Source organism: Pseudorca crassidens, chromosome 19 (assembly GCF_039906515.1).
Source record: "Pseudorca crassidens isolate mPseCra1 chromosome 19, mPseCra1.hap1, whole genome shotgun sequence".
Classification (NCBI taxonomy): Eukaryota; Metazoa; Chordata; class Mammalia; order Artiodactyla; family Delphinidae; genus Pseudorca; species Pseudorca crassidens.
The window spans coordinates 22452371-22473479 of record NC_090314.1 but is presented as its reverse complement, the minus strand read 5'-3'; the positions used below and the strand labels follow the sequence as shown (position 1 = coordinate 22473479).

At 43.6% G+C, this 21109-nt stretch overlaps 1 protein-coding gene, 1 long non-coding RNA gene, 1 other non-coding gene and 1 pseudogene across 3 annotated transcripts in view; 3 read left to right on the top strand and 1 right to left on the bottom strand.

Annotated features, from left to right (window-relative positions):
- Positions 1 to 6383: 6383 nt before the first annotated feature.
- Positions 6384 to 8885, top strand: LOC137211583 (uncharacterized). Its single transcript, XR_010937143.1, has 2 exons — positions 6384 to 6804; positions 8586 to 8885. It is a non-coding gene; the product is annotated as an uncharacterized lncRNA (long non-coding RNA).
- Positions 8373 to 8465, top strand: LOC137213733 (Z30 small nucleolar RNA). Its single transcript, XR_010938355.1, has one exon. It is a non-coding gene; the product is annotated as a Z30 small nucleolar RNA (small nucleolar RNA).
- Positions 8886 to 9642: 757 nt separating the features above from the next.
- LOC137211582 (peroxisome assembly protein 12-like) lies at positions 9643 to 13338 on the bottom strand (annotated as a pseudogene).
- Positions 13339 to 13444: 106 nt separating this feature from the next.
- The window catches only part of LOC137211772 (AP-2 complex subunit beta-like), a 77305-nt gene continuing 69640 nt past the window's right edge, over positions 13445 to 21109 (top strand). Inside the window, 2 exon segments of the mRNA XM_067714382.1 lie at positions 13445 to 13470; positions 13872 to 13943. The gene's annotated coding sequence lies outside the window, so the exon portion shown is untranslated.

The following is a 21109-nucleotide window of genomic DNA, read 5'->3' as shown; positions in this document are numbered from 1 at the left end:
TCCAAATGTCTTGGGCTTCCCTGGTGGCACAGTGGTTGAGAGTCCGCCTGCCGATGCCGGGAACTCGGGTTCGTGCCCCGGTCCGGGAAGATCCCACATGCCGCAGAGCGGCTGGGCCCGTGAGCCATGGCCGCTGGGCCTGCGTGTCCGGAGCCTGTGCTCCGCAACAGGATTGCGGGGCCACAGCAGTGAGAGGCCGGTGTACCGCAAAAAAAAAAAAAAAAGAAAGAAAGAAATAGCTTCCTTATTTTCAGCTATAATTTGACTCCCTATAACTTCCACCTGCTGGGACTCACAAACAAATCTAATTGCTTTTGAACTAGCAGAACTATACTCTCATGACTCCCAAGGCTCATTGATGTTACTTGGTTGCTGATGACAACCATGATAGATACAAAGTTTTCTGAGAGTCTAGCTCCATATGAACATCTGCTCCACATTTCCCCAAACTTCTCACTCATTCTCCTTTACAAGTTGCTCCTGAGCTATGATTTTACTAAGCTCTTCATGCTCTCAGACATAAACTGAGAGGAATGAGATTTTTTATTTATTTATTTATTTTTACCTGGTGCTCTTGCTTTTCCTCTTGTTGCTTCAGTTCCACATCTGGCTTTGGTCTGAATGTTTGCCTTCTGTCACAGCCCCTGTTGCCCTTTGATATCAGCCTGGGAGGAGCAGGAACTCTGCCAGACTCCCCTAGTCTTCATAACATTGACCCCTGAGGAAGGCTGATAAAGACTCAAGAAAAGCCTATGACAGGGCAGATTGGCAGGCCAGGGTCTGACCTCTGTGAGAGAATGAAGTATTAGTGGGGAAATTCAGGGGTTTTCAAGTGAGAGGCCAAAGCTAAAACGTCCCTCCTCTAAAGAGCTGAGTGTTACTTCTATACATCATACAAGCATCTCCTGTCATGGTTAATTTCATTTCAAAGCTCTACATTTATTTTAGATTAAGCTGTCCTGTACATATCTATTATGAACAATATTAACCTATTCTATCACCTTCCAAATCATTTGTCCTATTCTATTCACTTTTATTCTCTTTTTCCTACTTTTCCTCTTTGTTGGACACAAGACCCAGCCTAGAAAAATACTCTTTGGTGAAGGTCTGGCTACCCCTGGGTGAGAGGATTACAGATGATTTTTCATTGAATTTCTTTTCCTTTCCTTTTTTTTCTTTAACTTTTCTGTATTTTCTAAATGGTCTACAATGAACATCAATTGTTTGCGTAATTAAAAAAAACAATTAAGTGAAAAAAATAAACAGGTAAGAGACAGTTATCTCTTTTGGGGATGCTGGTTAAACTGGAACAAGTGAATATTGCCAGCAATTATTGATGATGATGATGATGATGAACCTATTAACGTTAACTTACAAGGACAAAGGGTCTTTGCAGATGTGATTAAGAAAGGATGTTGAGATGAGGAAATTATTCTGGATTATCCATGTGGGTCCTAAATCCAATCACAAGTGTTCTCATAAGAATTTAGTAGAGGGACTTCCCTGGTGGTCCAGTGGTTAAGACTTCGCCTTCCAGTGCAGGGGGTGTGGGTTCGATCCCTGGTCAGGGAGCTAAGACCCCACATGCCTCGCGGCCAAAAAACGAAAAACATAACAGAAGCAATATTGTAACAAATTCAATAAAGAGTTGAAAAAGTGGTCCACATCAAAAAAAAATCTTAAAAAAAAAAAGAATGAGGTAGAGAGACATTTGATACCTACAAAAGAGGAGGGGGCAATGTGACCACAGAGGCAGAGATCGGAGTGATGTGGCCGCAAGTGAGGGAATGCCGGCAGGCACAGGAAGCTGGAAGAGGCACAAAATGGATTCTCCCCTGGAGCGTCTGAGGGGAGCACAGCCCATGCTGACACCTTGATTTCTGCCCTCGTATGTCAAACTTCTGGCTGTGAGAGAATAAAGTGTTATTGTTTTAAACAACCAAGGTTGTGGCAATTTGTTACTGCAGCCACAGGAAACTAACATACTTCTCTCCGCAGTAAGTCAAACCATCAAACAACTCTTTGTTTCTACACCAATTTGCTTATGCTGAAATGGCATTCTGAAATAGGTTTCTGAATACCCCCTCGGGTTTTTTTTTTTTTAACTGAGGTTACTCTTCCTATGGAGTTCTGCTTTGTTGGCATGACACTTTGTACCTGTCTGGCTCAAAAGTTATTTCCAGGATAGGAGGCAGAATACATACTATGACGAATAAATCAGCACAGCAACATAGTAAACTGCAGAGGTCTGCTCTCAGCTTCAACTTTAACCCTTTTTCACTCACGTCATTTCCAAATTCAGTCTCACTTTTATTTCATTTTAAAATTTATTATTATTATTTCTTGGCCGTGCCACGCGGCATTTGGGATCCTAGTTCCCCAACCAGGGATCGAACCCGTGCCCCCTGCAGTGGAAGCACAGAGTCTCAACTACTGGACCGCCAGGGAAGTCCCCAGTCTCATTTTTAGTTCTACTACCTACCTTAATTCTCAGCTTCACTCTCACACTGAAATCCTTCTGATATCACTTACTTTTAGAAAGATAAAAAGGACCGTCATTTACTGGACATATGCATTTGGGCAGAAGGGACCAAGCTGGGAGTGTGGCACATGATACGGAACCTGAGACTACATGGCCAGTTAAGTGGAAGAGCTGGCATGCACAGCCAGGTCTGTTTAATACAAATGCCCCTACTCCTTCCACTGCCTTTCAAGTTTGGGATTCTGGATTGCTTTGGAGTCTTCAAAATCTGAAATCTACCTAAGTACCTCCTTTTTCCTTCCCAATCAACAGGAAGGACATTTTTTGGGCAGAAGAGCTAGGAACTGTATTGTTTTCTCCTTCTTATTCTTTAATGCACTATTAGGGACCAAATCAGGAGAAGGAAGGATACTGTGAAAGATGAGCAAAGAGGGTTTCTCTTCCTTCTTCAGAGTTCCTTAGTTAAGTCCTCTGGCTATGAATAGTACGTTATCAGGCCAGCGAGGAGCTCACATTCTGGCTCTGATACCTCAAAGCAAATGTTCATGATACAAAGCAACTTGAAATCAGTAGCTTGTACAGTGGGTTTTTTCTAGGTCTTGGGAAAATGATCTGGCCACACTGCTGACAGTTGGCGAAGAACTAGAGCTCCCAATTTATTTGTGTTTATTCACCAAGCATTTCAATTTATCAGCCGAGATAGGTATAGCACAGTTTTCCTGGTCAGTAGACACAAACTGCCAAATACCAGCATCCATCTCACTCTCAATTCATTTGTCAAGATGATTCGGCTAGAATAGCAGACTAGATAGCATGGTGACCAAGAGTAACAGTGCTGGTTCTACCACGCCACCACCTGACTCTGGGTAAGTCTCCTTTCATTCATTCTCTCATTCAGTCAGCTGTTTTTTAAAGCACCAAGGGCCTTGAAATCCTAGCTCTAGCACTTTTTGGCTTAGAAAGCTTCGTTAAGATAATCCAAACCTCACATTCCTTCTTTGTAAAGTGGCGATAATAATAGTGCCTTCTCCATACGGTTCTTGTGAGAATGAAGTGCGATGATGTATATAAAAAGGTTAGCATGGTGCCTGGCATATAACGTCAGCTTTTCATTCGATAATCAGTTACTAAGCATTTACTGTGTTCTGAACATGGTACTATGTCCTGGGGCCACCCATCATTTGCACCATTTAGTGACTGCCTTCTTTGGGCCAGATCTGCAACTTTGATGATCTCAAATTGTCCTCGTAACAACTTATAAGACATGCATTATTTTCACTATCTTATAAATGAAGAAACTGAGTTCAGGGAAGTAAAGTTGAAGATTACACACCTAGTAAGTAGCAGAGCTGGGGTTTGGACTCCTATCTATCTGATTCCAAAACCCATTTACTATCATTCTGCCATGCAGCCTTTACTGTTAGCAAGAAGAATAAGACACATGTCCTGTTCACAATCTAGAGGGGGAAAACATATATTAAAGAACTCATTGCAATACAACATATGTGATAACACCAGGTGTTATCGCATTGTTCTCATTCAGTTCTCGTAACAGCTCTGTGAGGTAGGTACTGTCATTATTCCCTTTTCACAGATGGGGAAACTGAGGAACAGAGAGTTTATGGTGCTTGCAAATACTATAGTCCATATACATGACCACTACACTCTAGTGCCATTCTGGAGAGCTAGAAACATATGAACAGTGTGCTTGGGGTGTTCTAAGGAGTGACAGTGACTATGCTTGTGAGAACAAGATAAGATTTCATAAATGAGATGGTATGTGAGCTGAAACCTGCAAGTAATACACCAAGTTGAGGGCTTCCGTGGTGGCTCAGTGGTTAAGAATACGCCTGCCAATGCAGGGGACATGGGTTCAAGCCCTGGTCCGGGAAGATCCCACATGCCGCGGAGCAACTAAGCCCGTGTGCCACGATTACTGAGCCTGCGCTCTAGAGCACGCAAGCCACAACTATTGAGCCCGCGTGCTGCAACTACTGAAGTCTGCGCGCCTAGAGCCCATGCTCCACAACAAGAGAAGCCACCGCAATGGGAAGCCCGCGCACCGCAACGAAGAGTAGCCCCCACTCGTCGCAACTAGAAAGGCCGCGCACGGCAACGCAGCCAAAAATAAAATAAATAAAAAACATAAAAAAGGACTAACCTCATTTCCATAAAGACAAGCAAAAAAACTTACCTTAAAAAAAAAAAGAGGGCTTCCCTGGTGGCACAGTGGTTGAGAGTCCGCCTGCCGATGTAGGGGACACGGGTTCGTGCCCCCGTCCGGGAGGATCCCACGTGCCGCGGAGCGGCTGGGCCCGTGAGCCATGGCCGCTGAGCCTGCGCGTCCGGAGCCTGTGCTCCGCAACGGGAGAGGCCACAGCAGTGAGAGGCCCGCGTGCCGGAAAAAAAAAAAAAAAGAATGCACCAGGTTGAGAAAGGGCGATGGAGAAGAAAGGGGAAAACCAGGCAGAGGAAACAGCACTTGTAAAGGCCCATTCTCTTCACTGTCTAAAATCTATCCTTAAAGTACAATGGAGGTCCTATCCTTAAAGTACAATGGAGGTCCTTCATAGGTCTGGTACAGAGGACATTCCATTTTTCTCCATTTATTTCCTCATATCTTTCTCCCCATCCCTATCTGACACTCATCACATTCCTCCTGCTGTCCTTCATATGCCACCTCTCCATTTCTTACTAGCTCTTACCTGGACCATTGCAATCACTTGGCAATAACTTCCCCTTCTTTCACTCTGCCTTCCTTCAATCTATTTTTTTTTTTTTTTTTTTTTTTTTGCGGTACGCGGGCCTGTGTGATCACCCATCTCCTCAGACTCTGAAATCTTTAAATCTCCCACTTTCTCCAGAGTAGTCTAAACTACACAGCCAGCAAGCCACTATCTTTAACAAAGTCTTGCCCTATCTTTCAAATCTCTTATCACCCCCTTTCTTTACGCTAACACTGGTCCTGAAACTTTGGTGTGAATCAGAATCTCCCCTGGGGTACTTATTAAAAATATACACGCCTGGGTTCCAACTCCAGATTCAAGCTTAATGATTCTGTAAGTCTGGATTGTGGGAGTTTGTCGTTTGGTTTTGATGCTGGGGGACATCTATGTTGTTAAGTTTCCTCCTGGTATTTCCAACTCACTGAATTTTGGAAAACACTACACGAGTTTCAACTTTACCTAAATTTGGTAAGCTCCCGTATGCTTTCTCATTTAATTCGGGAGTTAAATTATTTTCTCCCAGAATCTCCAAATCCAACGCATCTTTCAAGACCCAGATCAAATGCCACCTCTCCCAGGAAGTCTTTCTTGCTCTCTTTCGCAGTCCTTTGATATTTAGTGGCACCTCTTGCTTATTCAGGAAGCGTCCAAGCCCCTGACAAGCCAATGAGTTTCTCCTGGTCGGGGAGAGAGGGACACATTCATCAAAGTCCACCCCAACCCCTAGCCCTCAGGCGGGAATTCGGCGCAAGCACGATACTGTCGGAACACTGAATCGATAGTTCTTCCTGGAAAGCCAGGGCACACACACCCTCTACGGCCCGCCTCAGATGCCCTTCCCCAGTTGTGAAACGAGGCACCAGCAAAACCACTCCGGATGTCAGTCTCCCCAAGGTTGGGGATCAGGGAATTGGAGGGCGGGCGGGGACTACTCAGGGTCTTGCTTTCAACTTTGAGCATGTAGCCCGCCACGCCAAGAAGAGACTGCAAAGACGCCTGCGCCTTCCGGCCCTCCCTCCCCACCCCAACCCCGGCGTTCGCCTAGCCCTCCGATTGGCTGCTCCTCGCACCAGCCGAGCCTCAGGGCTGCGGCCCACGTGGTCCACTGGCCGTCGCGGGATTGGTTGTCCGGCTCGGGCTGCCGCGGCAGCCGGCGGGGTAGCGAGGTGGAGCAGTGTGGGAAGCCCCAAGCCCGTACCTCTGGGACCGAACGGCGGCGGGTGGGCTGAGGTCAGCCTCTGCAGGCCTGGGCAGGCCTCCTGAGAGTTTAGGGCGTAAGAGTTTTGGGGGGTTCCCAAATCGGGCTGCGGACCCTCTGCCTGAGGCTTTGGTTTGAGCCCTGGATCCGGACTTGTGTTTCCCCGGAAGGATGGCGTCTCAGTCTTTCCTGAAGTTGGTGGGGTTTGGATGTTATTATTATTATTATCAGCAGTAGTATTATTATTGTTGTTATTATTATCGTTTTGAGGATACACCGTGTATAAGAATTGGTGGTCCTGTGCAGGGTGCCATGCAGAATGCCATGAGTTAGAAGTTGGAGGACGGAGGGCTTAGAGATACTTGAGGGACGTCCTTAACCTACGTGAAATGTTGGAGGTAAGTCGGCTTTATAAACTGTGCTGATGCTTGTATAATCCAGGCGCTTAGGGTTTAGTAGGGAGGGTCGTTCACTGACTGAATTAAACTGTCGCTTATTGAGCCGCCTTCTGTGTCCCAGGCATCATTCTGAGTGTAATGGATGCAAAGGCCAGTAAGAGGAAGTCCTGGTTCTTTAGGAGCTCTGCGTAATGGGGCTGGTGGGAGAGACGGGAGGTGGGGGACGTGAATGGGTGAATTATTGGCGTGTGATGCGTACTGTGGTGGGAAAAAGTGCTGTGGGAGTCAGAGGAGGGGATGACTGAGGGAGTTAGGGACGACTTAACAGAGAAGGTGACGTTTGAATAAGGTTTTAGAACTACAGACTTTCTCCAGATTGAAAGGGGTAGGGAAGGCGCTCCAGACAGAGGAAAGCGTACTGAGGAAGAGAACAAGGAAAGTGTGCCCTCTGTGGCTGGAGCACACTTGGAGCTCTGCTCACAAGTTTCATGCTATTAGACAAGGTTATTTAAGTTCTCTTAGCCTGTTTGCTTTTTGTAACGTGTACTTACTTCTGCACAGGTTGATGAGATAAAGCTTCGAGCCTCTAAACAGGCACTTTACTAGTTTCCCTCTCTTTGTGGAATTCAGTTGCTGAATGGAGAACACAGACCATAGCTGTACGTTTTTAACTATGGAGTATCAAGCTATTGACATTTATAAATGGCTGAAGGAGGCATGTTGTGTCTCCAGAATTGTTATTTAGATACAATGCTGAAAAGCTGGAGAGGTTGACATTGTTTGTGATCCTAGTACTTTAGCATAGCATGTCAGCGATAGTAAACTACGAGGTGTCACTTAGAATAAAATGCAGGCAGCTTTCTCATTCAGAAATTGATCATCCATGTTGTGAATTACCCAGGCTTTGCATCGTTTCCTTTATCTTGCCCATGGCCTGGAGAAAAATGAAATTAAACCTTGTATTTAGCTGGTAGTGGAAAAATATAAATCTGGTAATCAGACCTCAGTTTCTCTTTCCAGCATTGCTGTTATTTTGCTATGGACCTTTGTCAACTCCTAGCCTCCCTGGGTCTTGGACTCTTTAGCAGACTCTTGTATAAAATTTTTTATGACTATACTTTTCATCTTTGTTGGCAGCAGAATTGTAAATCAAACTGTATGTCAAATGAACTGGAGTTTACTTTATAAAGGATTTTAGGAGAAAATCTTTTCTAAAGATTTTGCTTTAGAACTAGATTATAAATCCCTTCACAGACATCCCTGAGATTTTATCATGCATGGTGTTTGGACTCACTAAAACAAGAAATGTTTTTGAACTGTAAACGCTTCTCCACTCTACTCTGTATTACAAAAATTTTTTAAAAGCACCTCCAAAACAAAACTTGTTCAAGTTTGCATTTTTGTACAGCAGAGTTGCTTGAGGTGGATAGTAGAAGATCAAATATTGAAAGCCCACGGTTGCAACTTATCTGAAGTCTTTTCTTCTCATGGGTAAACCTAAGTTTTCTTGGATGTGAAAATAGGGTGTTGGGCTGCTCTTAGAAAATACAAGGAGGTGAAAAGCAATGATGCAATGATGAGTGAAGTATAGTCTGACCTGGCATTGCCATTGCTTCAGTGTTGGCATTGACCAGGGCATGACCCCTTAATCTTCTGAGCTGATTCTGGTTGTGGTTTTTCCACACTGATATGTTCTAGCCTATTTGGATACTGGTTTTATTATGTGTAAGAGTGTTTAATATTCTTTTGAATTACTGATACTTTCCTGTTTTTCTTTGTAGGTTGAGGTGAAAAATATGGCTTTGATATCTTCATGGAAAACTGCATTATTTCAGTCCTGAATCTGGTTCGGTTCCCTTATTGACTTATTACTATATTAAAAATGTTTATTTAGCAGTGATTGTAAAATGAAAGTAATTAACATGTACATGTTTTTTGGGGGGAGACTAAGGGGAAACACGTGTTCAGCGTAGAAAAACATTTCTCATTCGATTTCCTGTGAAGTCAGTGTGTCTTGGGTTTAACTTTGAAACAAATTTAAAAATTTTTAAATTAAAAAAAAAGTTTACTTAACTATGGTATTTGTTCTGGTAAAACCTTGTGGTTTAATAAGAATTTTTGCAAATATCCATTATACTCTTCTCATGGTACATAAAGTGTTAATATTTTAAAATCTATAGGATATTCTATTTCAAAATTTAGTTCTATTATCTTAGTGCTATCAGAAAATGTGCTTTGAATTGCTGAAATGAGTTGTATTGGACAACACCTGTCTCAGTAGAGGCACTTAAAAATAATTTTCGTCCTTCCTCTTGTAGTAATGATTTTTTTTTTAACCCGTATGTTTTTAACCTGTATGTTTAACCCTGCCAATCCGGTGGCAACTGAAGTGTTTGTGCAGTATTTCACTTGAGAAATAAGGTATTTCACTCAAGATTGAATTCTTGCTGTTGGAGGAGAGGATTTCTCTCCAATATTGGATTAGCAAAAAAAGCAAAATGTTAATACAGAATGCCTCAAAAAATCAAAGGTAGAGGCTTCCCTGGTGGCGCAGTGGTTGAGAGTCCGCCTGCCGATGCAGGGGACACGGGTTCGTGCCCCGGTCCGGGAAGATCCCACATGCCGCGGAGCGGCTGGGCCCGTGAGCCATGGCCGCTGAGCCTGCGCGTCCGGAGCCTGTGCTCCGCAACGGGAGAGGCCACAACAGTGAGAGGCCCGCGTACCGCAAAAAAAAAAAAAAAAAAAAAAAACAACGCAAAGGTGGCCTGAATGAAAAATTTACTCTAAATACCTCGACTAATCTTTCAGTTTCCACATAATCATGACATGGAACAGCTCTTTGCCAAAAAACATTTATTCTTAAAATTTACTTAAGCGTTTCGTAGAAACTTTAGTAATAGCCAGAATAATTCATGTCGGCTTAGCAAACTCTTAACAGCAAGCAGAAAGAGCTTATGAAAAGATCCTGTCTTTACACAGTCATAGTTAGGGCAGTATTTTACTTCATCTCTTCACTAATAGCTTTGCTTTCACACTGAAGTCTTCAGACTATTCTGTATATACATTCAACCCCTATTTTCCTGTAACCAGTTTCCCAAGGAAGGTATGTGTGGTTCACAAAGGGATCTTTAAAAGGTGATAGACTATAGCAAATGTTACTTAACAAATGAGTCTCAGCATATGGAAGGAGAAAGTGTTTCTAAGTATTTCTATAAAAAGCATGTCCGTGGTGGCGGGGGATGAACTGGGAGACTGGGATTGACATGTATACACTGATGTGTATAAAAGCGATAATTAATAAGAACCTGCTGTATTAAAAAAATAAATAAAATAAAATAAAATAAAGCAGGTCCATATTTCATACTGTTTGCAAACCGATAAAACCTATTCCTCATAGGCAGATAAATGCTTTCCTTTCTCAAAAGGCCTGCTTCCCCTTCACTACCCACTCTACGAGGTCTAACTTGGGTTTTTCCTGAGAGCTTCTATACCTCTTGTCCTTTAAGGAAGGGGACAGGAAAAGCTTCTGTGCCGAGTACCCTCTTTGATCCCCTTCTCTATGCTGACCCTCACATCCCCTGCCAGTCCTGATTCTCTCACTCTGACCAGCTCGGTCAACTCTAAGTAGAGGTGTCTAGGGAGCAAGCTAAAAGGTTAAGATCAACGAGTATATCCTTTTAAAGAAATCCATGTGGCTGTTTAAAGTTCATACCATTATTAATTGAGGATGATTAAACAATGCTATTTACTGTGCGGAAAACCAGCCCTCTGGCCTTATAGCGCAGTCATTTCGTTGTGAGACAAGGTGCTAATCCCTTTCAGTTCTCAGGGGAGTACAGTTTAATCAGATGCTGTACTTGTGTTGGATAACCTGTGATGGGACAAGCTCGGTGACTCCTCACGTAATTAAACACACAGTGATAACAAAACACATAGCCAGAGGTGGCGAGAACGGTGTCATTCACCCGGTTTTTACGACACAGTGGGCACACAGTCTTCATTTGGGGCAACAGGGGAGAATCAGAATTGTAGTCTAGATGTACCGGTGGTGGTGGAGTAGGCAGGGCAGTCAATGACTTGATGGTTTCTTCGTTTCCGGATGAATACCACCACTCAAGGAACTGCAGGAAGAATACACCCACCGAAAGGCCAGTAGAGAGGCATGAGGCGGCACCTCCCATGGCTTGCTTCAGAGCTGACTTTACCTTCTCGCCAACGCCGTCTGGAGAACAGAATAAGGAGGCAAAAGGAGAAACTGTTTATTTAGGTACAATCACAGAACAACTAATACACATGCAATTCTTACACTTTTCATTAGAATCGTTGATTCAGCTTGGGGATTGAATAGTTGCTGGACTGGCGTTTTCTCTTGTAAGTGTCTATTTGAAACAATTCCCTCTTTCTGACCTACCGTAGTTTAGGAGTTCTAGGAGCTAAGCTTTGTTTTTAATGACTAGGGCTTTGTTTGCTTTGTGTTTTGAGAAAGAAATTAATGAGCCATTGATTATATAGACCTTTATGGGGGTGGAAGATAGTATATCCAGAAAAAGAAATAACTCACTTAAAAAACAACTCAGCAGTACTGAGGAATATATTTGAACTTGTCAGAGAACACAGACACTAGGAGCAGGATAGCACCACGGTTAAGAGCAGTCTTTAGAATTGTACTGATCTGGCTTGAATCTCAGCTCTGCCGCCTATTAGCTGTGTGGCCTTGGCAAGGTACTCAAATGTTAGAACTTTCCTCAACTGTTAAGTGGTGCTAATGCATTTATTTCATTGAGCTGTGATGAGGATTCAGATAATATACGTAAACACCTAGCAAAGAGCCTGGTACATAGCAAGTGTGTGCAAAAATGTAGCCATTATGATGAGGAAGGTTACCAGGATGGCAATCCTTGTTTTATGGACACAAGAATTTTTCGATGATTTTATGAAATACCCCAAAGTGGACTGAAGGGGGTAAATTTCATAAAATTGGGATAAGATTTTAGGATTTATTAATCAAATATGTTGGGGAAATGTTAAGCCTTACCTCCCAGCTGGTTGCTGCATCATGCTGGCTTCGGCTGGTTTGTGCTCCAGAGCTTGTATATCCTGAACTGTAAGTCGATCTAGCCGAACCCCAGCCAGACTCAGCAGGGGTGAGTGATGCTCAGGCCTTTCCTAGGATGTATCGAAGCTGCTGTACAAGAAACCAGCCTTCCCAGGCCATGTTAACAAATGGGTAGGCTGCCAAAAAGGCTCTGTAAAATCGTTTCCAGCGGGAAGTAGGGGGACGGATGGAATATTCATCCTCTTCTCTCAGGCTAGAAATCAGCTTCACTTTCAGACTGGGAAGAAGAACCAGGAAAATAACTGACTTCCAAAGCTGCTTCTTTGGGAGACCAGCACTGGCCAATCTCTGAAGCTTGTGTGTGTCTCCCATTACGATCCTCTTTAAGCCATAAAAGTTTCAGAAAACGAGGCGCTGGTTTTAGACAGATAATGTTGCTGGAGCAGAAGACCTAGCAGGGTGATTTCATCAAACCACTTCCACAAGAAGCCCTAGCGGGCAGGATTTGATTCTGCAAGAACCTAAAGCAAAATAAATAAATGAAATTCATTCCATTACACAGCTACTATGCCTTGTATTTATATTTCCTTTTTTTCCCTCTGAATTTCCACACCTTTCTTTCTGGGTCTACCTTAACCTCCCTGAAGTGCTGGGTATTCAGTACACATAACAAGAGACTCCATAACCATTAAATCATGTGAGGTGCATTATATGCTAATTGGTTATTTCAAAACTTAGGCCAACAAATAAATTCAGATTATTGGCTTGGTTTTTATCCGGACGTTCCTAAAACTTTTCAGAGAATTAAATCCTTACCTTGACCACATGCTGAAGAGCAGGTCTCACTGCTGTCATTAAACTGTCCTGTGCTACCACCTCAAAGATGGATGGCTGGCTGGTCATCCACCGCAGAAGCAGTTGTGATGTGAGCCCCGTGCTCAGCCATAGTTTCGTGTGTGCACTGGGTTTTACTTTGCCCACAAACTCTCTAGTAAGCATGAACTTTCTGGGGGTGCCAGATGGGTGCTATTTTACAGGAACTGGGCAAAAAAGACCTCTTCCGGAGGCAGAGGGGAGGGGTCTCAAGGGAAGGTGAAGAATGAAGTCAACGCGGACACCCACGTTAGGGAAGTAGTGTGTGGGAGAGGTGAGTTGATTAATGCTGCACCTCACAGGGAAAAGCGTGACTATGGGGGGACAGGTACGGCGAAGGAGCGCTGGCCTCTCGAGCGGCAGTCCTGGAGGCGGCCAATCACGGACTCCCAAAGGGAGGGATCAAAAGCCAGGCGGCTCTGAGGGATCGAAGGTGCCAGTGCAGGCCGGCCCCAACGGCCTGGCTCAGCTGTGGGCTGTGCAATCCCCCCGCCCGCGCCAGTCCTTGCGAGCTGACCCCACGCGAGGGGCGAGGAACCCGCGACGCCGCGTTTAAAAGGAGGTCTCGGCTTTCTGTCAGAAGCCGCAACCGGAAATAGAAGCCGCTTGGAGCCCGCCGGCCGTGGAGAGGCGCTCTAGCCCCGAACGCGGCTCCGCGACCGGAACTAGAGAACTCTATGATCTCAAGGCACTTCCGCTTCCGCCCCCAGCGGGCTCGGTTGGATAGTTTTCTGCTGGTAGGTTTTACTTTTCTTAGCTGGTTTTGCATCGCTGTGTTGTTGGAAAGCCACGGCTCTGATATCTCTCTACAGAGTCTTTTTGGCAAGGTGTTGGGTCGCCGCACTGACGTCTGGCGCCCGGAGTCAGAGCTCGGCCTGTTGCTGAGGCCTTTGTTCCCTGGGGCGATAGAGAGAGGCGAGGGACCTAAGGGAATGTGGAGATGGAAGACTCACTTTGCTTGCGGCGGGGGTGGTGGCTCACTATTTTTGCCGCCTTCGGGAAGGATTTGAAGCGACAAAGCCGAGATAGAAGGCTTAGCCTTATGGCTGCCAATTATTAACAACAAAAAAAATTTCTTGTTGTTCAGAATTTGGGACGATTATTTTTCATTCAAGCTGGTACTTTAATTGTCTTCTAGGTTAGGTTACGTTGAAGCAGAACTCTGGGCACTTGCTACACTAAATGAAAATGGTTCCTGCCCTCGAACACGGTAGGATGCGTCACATTAGCGATATGAATACAGTGCTAAAACGGAGTGATGCTGTTGAATTCTAACTAGCATGAGTTGGGGAGGCTTGGCAGACAAGGTACTTTTCATTGTATACCAAAGTTAATGTAATTAACCTGACCTTTTGCAAACTGCTTTTACATCGTATGCAATTGCCTTGAGTAGCTGCAGGTTTACTGAATTTGGATAATAAAGTTCATCTCCTCTCTCCAACCTCTCCCCTCAACCCCTGGGCTAAATAGCTAGAAATAGAAGTTTGCTTACTTTATACCATAGAGGACGTTATGGTATAAAGATAGTTAATTGTTTCACATAATGAGAACGCTGGAACAAGGTTTGGGTTTAGTTATTTCAATAGGATAAATAAAATCTTGCAAATTAACCTTAATTGTGGTTCCAAAAAGTGTTTCAGGGAATTCCCTGGCGGTCCAGTGGTTAGGACACTGTGCTTCCACTGCAGGATGCATGGCTTGGATCCCTGGCCAGGGGAACTAAGATCCTGTATGCAGCGTGGCCAAAAAAAAAAGTGTTTTATAGTCTGATTGGATACCTGCTGGAGAAAGTCACATTGATGGAAGATTTTACCTTACAGAGTTTTAAGGAGTAGAGATAATGTATCTATATAAAACACCTAGCTTTATGTTCTTGGTCAGTGGTAGCTCTTACAGAGAGGCTTTTCTTAAGTGAACAGCAAAAAGACAAAGTTGAGAAATAGCATCACCTAAGACGAGTGGGAAGTTAGTTAAACATTGGTATCAGTTAGGGTTCTTTGGTTACAAGCAACAGAAAACAGGCTAATTTAAACTAAAAAAATTATTAGAAGAATATGGAGTAGCTAACAAAATAAGGAAAACCAGCTCTGAGGGAACAAGAATTACACAGTCCTACTGGATGTTTCTAGCAAGAATTAGCAAAATGTCATACAGGCATCATTGTTGCAGTGAACGAGCTTCAACAAATTTCTGTCACTGTACTTATGATTCAGATCCCTATTGACTGACCTTGGTTCAGATTTCATCTCCACTCGCTGTTTCACTCTTAGCCAGAAGAGTGCAAGACACCTTAATAGTCCTTTGAGAATATTGCAAAAGTAAACTGATGTTGTTATGTGAGAAAAAAGGCAGTCAAAAATAACAATGTCAATTATTACAGCCAATAAATAATAAACACCTCATCACAAATCCCACTCCCAGGTTTATGGTGTAATAAGCAAGACACAGAAATTGATTGCACTTATGTTAAAAGGTGTGAAGAGCCATCAGATAGGTTAATATGGTGAGTTTAGAGGAAGAGACAATAAGAGCTGGGAGAAATGAGGCCGTTCAAACTAGCTTAAACAGAAGCTATATTGGCCTTTGTAACCAAGGGGAAGATCGTTTCTAACCTCACGTTTTATCTCAGCTTCTTTCTGCCAGTTGCTTTCTAATACAGCGATGTAACCTGGTATCTCCTGCATCTTATATCAGGACCAGATGTCCACTGAGAAAGTTTTGTGGATTAGGTGGACCTCAAAAGATGAGTACATTTGGAGAAAGTCACAGTCATGGTGACAGGGTTTTCCAGGCTAAGGGAGCAGCGTGGATTGTATTTGAGGAGGAAATTGTTTGCTTTAAATATAGAGAGGAAAATAGACCAATAATACATAGTCTATACTGTTGACCATAATATAGAGGCTCTTAAATGCTAGTTTTAGTACTTTGCTTGTGGACATTCATTCATTTATTCCTGAATAATTTACTTATTCATTTATTACTGAATACATCCTGTGCGCCAAGCATTATGCTAGGTGCTGGGTAGACAGTAGTAATAAAAACAGACTTGGTATCTGCCCTCATGGAATTTACAGTCTAGTTGGGGAGAGAAATAATAAACAAGTAAAGAGACGAATATATAATTTACAAATGGAATAAGAGGGCTATGATGGGGGTGGCAGTGGGGCCTGGAAGAGAAGAACCTTTTAGACTGGGTAATCAGGGAGTGCCTTTATGAGATTACAATTAAAGTGAGACCTAAATTATAAGCCAGCCAGGCCTGTGTGGAGTTGGGGAAAACGAATATTAGGTAGGAGGAGCGGTAGTTGTGAAGGCCCTAGGATGGGAAAGAGCTTGGCCTATTTGAGAGCTGCAAAAGCTAACAAGAGGTGAAATGAAGAGGAAATGAGGAGTGACTGAAAAGGATAAAATGATATTAAGAGAGGTAGACAGGAGCCTAACCACTCATAGGCCATGGGAAGGAAACTGGATTTTAGTCAAAGTATAATGGGAGGTCATTGAAGGATTTATACACCGGAGTCATGACCAGGTTTATATTGTTAAGATGACCCCGTAATGGTTATGTGGTTACATTTACTTTGTGAAAATTCATCAAGCTCTATATTTTTGATGTGCACTTTTTGGAATGTTCGTTTATACGTCAAAAAAAAAGTGAAACAAAAATCTGGCTGCTGTATGAATAATGGTTGGGAGGAGAGTTGAGGTTTCTAGTAGTTGAGGCAAGAGGCGATGGTGGCTTGGAATAATGAGGTGAATAGAAGGGATTGGATGAATTTGAAATATATTTTGAAGGTAGGATTGACAACTTGGAGATGGAATGAATGTGGCAGTTAAGGGAGAGAGAAATCAAGAATGACCCCCAGATTTCTGGCTAGTAATTTCTGGCAGTGTAATTTGTTCAAATAATTGCAATCATAGCAAATATTTACATAGTCCATACTGTGTGCAGGCGTAGTTCTAAGTGCTTTACGTACACTGATTCATTTCATCCTTGTAATAATATTATGATTGGATATTAGTATTTCTCCCATTTTGTAGATGAGAAAACTAAAGAGCAAAGAAATGAGGAAAACTGGGAGAAGGATAGGTTCTGTACAAATTAGGAAATGAGGAGCTGTTGAAAGTTTTTGAACCGGGGAGAGGTATGAATCAAAGATTTTTCTGGTGGCATCTCTTTACAAAATCCACCTCTGTCTTCTGTGAGTTGTACCTGGAACCACAGTTTTTAAACACCCCCCCCAATACTCTTACGATTTGCTTAATTTGGGTGGGCCATATGTGCAGCCTTAACGATCAGTGCGGTTAGCAATTTGGTGGTGAAGTTTGGGGACTAGGTCAAGGTTAGAGATAGATATTTTGGAGTCATATGGGTAGGAAAAATGATTGAACCCATGGTATTCCTAAAGGGTTAGTGTAAAGAAAATGTATGAATATAGAACTTAAAAATAAAATGCTTGCTACTTTCTCCCTCAGACACCATCCTATATCTCTTCTCTTTCAGCCATACTTTCTTATGGAGTTATCTGTTTTCATTTCCTTACCTCCCATTTATCTTCAAACTTCTTCAGCATGGCTTTTGCCTTCATTATCTCTGCTGATGGTCTCAGCAATGACATCGAAGACCTTAGTGCTGCTAAATCCTTGGACACTTTTCGGCCCTTCCTCCTTTTCTCTCTAGCAACTGTTGTTGTTGACCACTCACTCATACATTTATCCATTCAACAAATTTTGGGGAGGGGGCGGCTAGGCCTCAGAGATATATAGTTCCTATACTTTCATAGAACTCTAAAAACGTCCTAAATGATTATGACCACCTGCTTTTCCTTCTACCTCTCTACTTCTCAGTCCCCTTTGCACTTTGGTTTCCCAACTTCTGCCTCAGGCTCTCATTCTTCACATTCCTCTTCTTCTTTTTTTGGTTAAAGACTTTATTATTACTTAGAGCAGTTTTAAGTGGGAAGTTTTCGTTTTGAGGGGAAGGTACAGAGATATCTAGGTCTTGGTTTCTGAAAGGAACTTACTTTTGTGTAAGCACGCCTGTTACATGCTGGGCGCCTTACCTACTTTAAGCTTCACAAGCTGGAGAGAGTTATATCACTGGATTTATTTCACAAGTAAGACTAAGGTTGAGGAGATGTTAAGTAACTTTGGTAATCACATTCAGGACAGGGATTCGATCTCAGATGGATTCAAACTCAGATCTGAGGCCATGTCAACCTCTTTTCCTTGCACCACTCTCCTCCAGTCCCACTGCCCTTGCATGGTCTTGGGCTGGATCACCATTGTCCACATTCCTGAACTGGCCAGGGAAATTAGCTGGGTTTTTTTTTTTTTTTAAGAAAACAGGATGTTTCACTATCCCTATGTGTAAGTTTTTAGAGAACTCCTGTGCGAGGAAACAAATCCAGGGAATGCCAGCTTGTTTAATAGATCCATTCCGTTAGTCAGTGAACTTCCTAGGAGGCCCGGACCTCAGGTCGCTTCCCGACTGCACAAAATTTTTCCGTCTCCAAGGCGACCGAGATGACCGCCTTTCTGGTTCTCCCGCGCTCCTGGATGACGTCACACGGCGAGGCTGTCTGACGTCAGAGTTTCCTGTCCACCATGTTTGTCCCTGGCCAAGTGGGTTTTGCGCAGTGGCTTAGACCTGGAGAAGGAGTCGTGGCGTGCAGCAAACCATTACAGCACCGCTTGGGCCGTGCTCTCTGGCTGCTGCTGCCACCCCTGCCCTTGCTTCCGGTGAGTTCAGGGCGGCTAACTTTGGGGTGTGTCCCTCCTTTGGGGAAGGGGGCCAGGCTTGGTTGGAGACGGGCGGAGGAGAGCAATCTTAGGAGCGTGACCATTGAAGATGGAGTGAGCCGTCAGGTGTGACCGTTGTGAGGAAGAGGGTTGGAGAAAGGGACTCCACCGCTGGAGCGGGGTGAGGGAATCCGCGGGGTGGCAACTGGGAGTTGGGGGGCACTGGGGAAAAGATATGTTCGAAGTGGGGGGTCAGGAGGGCCAGAGGCCAGGGGTGTGGCCGGTAGAGACTGGAGGCCGAGGGGAGAACCTTCTTCCCGGTGTGGCGTCGTTCACTGAGAGGCTGGGACGTGTCCAGGTACCAGAAGGGGAAAGGGGTTCCCCCAGAGTTTTGCTCATAGATGGGCAGACCTCACCCGTCTTCTGTAATTTGAGGTTGAGACACCGTTCCTCCCTCACCTCGTAATGGAGCAACATATCCCTAGAATCTTGACCACCTGGGGAAAGAAGAGGAATTCCTGACATTGGAGAAAGGGAAGAGAAACCTCCAGAATTGACCCGATGTGAGAGAGGGGGAAGCAGGTGGGAGTAAATCTTAGCCCGGAGTTTTTTCTTTCTGGTCTTAGAAGGAGCGGTCTGGTTTGAGGAAAGACTGTAGATTAAGACAGAGGTAAAGAAACTGGAACTTCCTGTTATTCCATATTCTTTGAATCCAAAGAATTGATCATGCTCTTTGTTTTCAGAGCACTGAAAACAGTGCCCATTTGCGGGGCAGACTTTTTTTCAACTCACCTGGCTGCTTCATTATGAAGCAGTGTGAATAAAGTGTGAATGCTTCATTAAACTTTGACTTTTAAGAAGTGTTTTTTAAATGCCAAACACTGGTATAATCATGTGGTTTAAAAGAGAAAGTAAAGTAAACTCAGTAAGTTTAGAAAAGGAAGAATGACAAAGGAAGTGGTCTCAGTGAGGAACAATTTAAATTATTAATCACCTCCCTGGTGTAATTCTGTTGCTTAGCCTCAGGGTACACTTACAGAGTCATAATAGAAAGCAGCAGATGAAGGAGATGCAGCTGTACAAGAAAACGTGTAACACATTCCAATGATGACTAAGCGTGGTGGTAAGATGAGAACTGTTTGCAGGTATCTTAGTAGTTTTAAACTCCCAAAGAAGCAGAAAGTATAGTGTGTTCTGCAAATAGCCTCACTGAAAATTGGGTGGTAAAGGTAATACAAAGCTAACATTCTGTGACTTAAGAGACTCAAGAAAGTCCAGTTCTTCCATCTTTTCTTTTTCTTCTTTGACACACCCGTATTTTAAAATATTACGAACCAAGCTGAACAGGGAACGAATCAGGTAGGACGCATTTTCCTTTCTTCCTTCTTTTCTCTCCTTCCAGGCGTAAGTTTTCCAGAGTTTATTTCAGTTTAGAATTGGATGTAAAACTTTTGAGCTTTTTTCTTACCGGATAATATTAACAAATTATTTTGTGGCCATTTTTAAATGGAAATTGCAGGTGTGTCTGTTGTAATGAGTTGTCTGCTGTCATTTCTTAGGCAATAAATGATACCTGAAGATGCCATTGTCTTTGCATTATTGAAATATCTGATTAGCACCTCTCACCCTTGTAATGAAAGATTGCTGAGATGACCTTTCTGCTTTATAATTTGGTCAACTGTTCACTTTTTCCCTACTAGCACCAACTGTGTAAAGTCCTACTTTATGCGAAGAGGGGATTTAGTGGCCTCGCCAACTCTAATTTAGCTGCCATTTCCCAGAGAGCCATTTGAAATTAAGACCCTATTAATTTTTTTCTGGCCTTATTCTCTTTACGGGCACCGGAAGGAGGGAGGAATAGTTGAGAAGGGACTTTTACAACGTATATTTAGTAGAAACTAGGTTATGTTAAATCTAGATGTATAATCCTGTACAGGGAGACCTTTTCTGAAATGCAGTGACATCATACTCTGGGCTAGGAAAGTTAGAGTGATTGTGCTTTTGACTGTGGCAGCATTATTATTATTTTTTTTTAACAATGTCCTGAGGTCATACCTCAGGTCCTCAGAACAGCCGGCGACTTCTCTAGTTTGATCTGCTAAAGAGGTAGTGTGAATTCCAGCTCCATGATGGCTTGGCTTTGCCCTGGGACTCTCCTGAGGAATAAATTCCCCCCCAGCTCCCAGAAGGAACTTGATTTTTGAGGCTCTTCAGCAAATACTTGACTTATTCTTTGAACTCTATCTTGGCTGCTTTTTCTTTGGCTTCTAAAGCAGACAACAGGTTTTTTTTTGTTGTTTTTTTTTTTTTGCGGTACACGGACCTCTCACTGCTGTGGCCTCTCCCGTTGCGGAGCGCAGGCTCCGGGTGCGCAGGCTCAGCGGCCATGGCTCACGGACCCAGCCGCTCCGCGGCATGTGGTATCCTCCCGGACCGGGGCACGAACCCATGTCCCCTGCATCGACAGGCGGACTCTCAACCACTGCGCCACCAGGGAAGCCCCAGACAACAGTTTTCACCATCCTGTGTTTTAGAGAATCTGACCATATTCATCTCTGGTGTGTGATTAAGAGTGTCTCATTAAAAAACAACAACAACAAAAACAAAGAAACAGTGTCTCATTTAAAGATATATACA